This window comes from Octopus bimaculoides, chromosome 27, assembly GCF_001194135.2.
Source record: "Octopus bimaculoides isolate UCB-OBI-ISO-001 chromosome 27, ASM119413v2, whole genome shotgun sequence".
NCBI lineage: Eukaryota > Metazoa > Mollusca > Cephalopoda > Octopoda > Octopodidae > Octopus > Octopus bimaculoides.
This window is the reverse complement of record NC_069007.1, coordinates 16,095,386-16,098,776: the sequence shown is the minus strand read 5'-3', so window position 1 is coordinate 16,098,776 and position 3,391 is coordinate 16,095,386.

Here is a 3,391-nt window from a genome sequence, read left to right as displayed (position 1 = left end):
ATATATATATGTATGTATATATGTATGTATATGTGTATATATATATACAGTGAGCGAGAGGGCGACAATGAAACTAAGTTCCATACATCTTGAATATAGATGTTCAAATAAAAACAACAATTTGCCTTGATACGAAACAACTGTAACGCGAGCGTGATGAGGGACAGTTTATTTAAATTATAGTCATTAATACTGTACTAGTTTCGTGTTTAATGTACAAATCAAATAAATTAGTTTAAAAAATCAATTTAATTCAATTTAAATTTGTCGCATTTTACACTCGTCAGCAATATATTCCCATATTTACAAAAAATGTATGTACGATTTTAAAATATTGCCTTTATCCATTCACAGCTATTCATAATTTACTGTACACAAATATTTTCCAAAATCGCTCCCCTGATTGCAATATATATGGGGTGCAAATTGCATCGATTACCAGCTGGGGAATCCCTATTCCTGGGGTTAGCAATGGTAGAAACGTCGATTCCTAAGGAACAGCCATGTTAAAGTGACGATAAACATTACTTCTCAGTATTGTTATTGCTTTCATTTCTTATAGAGACTTCCTAACTATATATATATATATCTATATCTATATATGTATATACATATTCACACTCACAAAGCTTTGTTTGATGAGAGAAAATAGTACAAATCATTTCCCAAAGATTCCACTGAGTAGGAATGCATCCGAAACTCATATAGTTAGGACGCGATCATCTTAACCAAAACACAATATCTGAAACCTGTAAATAATCATTTCGCAATTACAATGCCATTTACCAGAAGCGCTGAATAGCGGAGATAAATCTCCAAAATGGGGTTATAACTAGTGTAACGTAATACAAGATAGATCGGGAAGACAGTTGAGACAGATAAATATATTATCCGGAGACTGAGCAATATTGTTGGTATTTTATTTCTACAAGTAACTCGACTTTATTTTCGAATGTCTCTTGGTTTTCGCTACATCTCTACAGCATTTAAACTCTGTTTTTATAGCTCTAAATTTGATATCTTTCACGTTTATTGAACGCTCTCGTTAGATAACTTTGTGCAACGATGTAAGTATTCTGAAAATAATTGTAAAATAATTATTCACGTGATTTCTGTAATAGCTCATTCCAACATGTCGGACATGTTTTAATGGTTTTTATGTTTTTGATATCGCTGTCTGTGAAATTCAGTGCTTTAACAAAGATCCTTTTGCGACTGCAAATTGCTCATAAATGTATTTGTGATTTGTCGTCTGTGTCTGCATATCTCTGGACCCCGTGCTCTTTGGGATAAAAAGGAGACTTCCCGAACATTTCGCGTTGTGGTCTAGTACAGAAAGATAACAGGGTGATTCCGTAGTGGGATGGTAAGTGGTGGTGTTATGCAAAGAAACGTAAAGCTGAGCTAGGAGAAAAGAATGAACAGATAGAAGGAGGTGATATATGGGGGTTTAGCGGTTTAACAATGGGGAAACCAAAGGCTAAGAGTAAAAGATGGTAGAGTAGAGCAATGGAGAGAAAACTGTGGAGAACTGACAAAATAGAAATTGAAAAATGAAGAACTAAAAAACAGAATTAGAAAATGAATTAAAATGATAAGATAATGAGAAGCTGAGTAATTAATATAAATATATAATATGAACACTGAACAGTGAGGAGGTGTTCTGAAATCCCCGTTTGGAAAAATCCACATAGATTGTTTTCTTCTCGAATTCTCAAAGTTCAAAGGTTAAAAAGTTTCAAAACTTTAGAAAGTCTAAAAGGTCTAGCGGTTTTGATATATATATATATATATATATATATATATATATATATATATATATATATATAAGTATATATATATTATTACTATCCCCATTCATTTTGTTACTGTTTTCAATGGTGCATTTTGTGGACATTTTATTTCCCTTAATATTATTGCTAGGCTATAGTTACTATACTTGTTGTTCTTGCTGTTGCTGGTGTTGTTTTTGTTGTTGTTGTTGTTGTTGTTCTTCATCATCTACTACTCCATTAGCAACTACTGCTATTCCTACTCCCCCTCCTGCTCCAGCTCCTGCACCTGCTCCCCTTGCTCCTCCTCCCCCTCCTCCTCCTCCTACTCTACTACTACTACTACTACTACTACTACTACGATTTATGTAGCAAAAATATGTCTGCTACCCAATCGGAAGATCACGTTGAATTAATTTCACTAATCATAATATCAAATGCGTTAAAATAAAACAAAGACAAAAAGAAGAAAAAAATTGCAATAATAAAATAAACTGAAGAAAACCTATTAATGTATTTTTTATTAATGTTTTTGGTTTCATATATATATTTATATATGCTCCATTCCTATACAAATAAATATGGATATTTCATTGAACACAATGCAACGACAATCATTTTGATACAATTTTAGTTGTATTTATTCACGGTGAGTTTTCCTTTTTTATATTTCAGGGACTGTAGACAGTGTAAAAGTGAGTGTAGGGGTAGAAAGAAGGGTTGTATGCAATGGAATGAATTAATCTTGTCGCTGTAGCTGTTGTCGTGTTCTATGTTATTAACAATTTCGCTGTTTCTATCATATTCCGGATCAACTGGAACCCTTGTCGTTGTAACCGACGGAAAGCCTCGATATATGCATATGACTGCCGTTGTTTGACAGAGCTTGAGTGTTAGTGTGTGTATGTACATATGTGCTTTTCTATGTATGCGGTGCGTGTGTATGTGTGTGCGTTTGTGTGTGTGTGTGCGTGAGTATATGCTATGTGAGACAATGGTGAGTGCCAAGGTTACGGCTATATTCTGTCAAGACAAATAAGATTCCTGCACACGTCGACAGTCAGTATGTGACAAGTTCAAGGCACCGACGTATCTATAGCTTTCCTTGATTTTTGTCTGTCTCTCTATCTATATACATATAAATATACATAAATATATATTCTTTGAGTAAACTGCATTGTCTTATGGGATGGGATATATGTTTTGTTTCAGTTTTATTTAAACTAACAAATTGGCCCGAACGGTCCATATGATGAATGGTTCCTACTAATTGTACAAATCACATGAATAGCAGAGGAAGGAGTTAATCGATTATACCTACACCAATATATGACTGGCACTGCATGCAATCGAGCCCGGCGGGAGGAAGAGCAAATTCGGCCCTGGCGGGATCTGAAACTGTAGTTGAAAGAGTCAGACAAAGCTAGTGTAACTGATGCTCTTAAAGTCTCCGCTAATTTGCCGACATCTTTAGCAAAATATACAGTCTTGAGTTCAGAATAGTGTGCGCATTTCTTACAACACACCTACGTCAATACACACACACGTACACACACACGCTTACAGACACACACACACACACACACACACACACACACACACACACACACACACACACA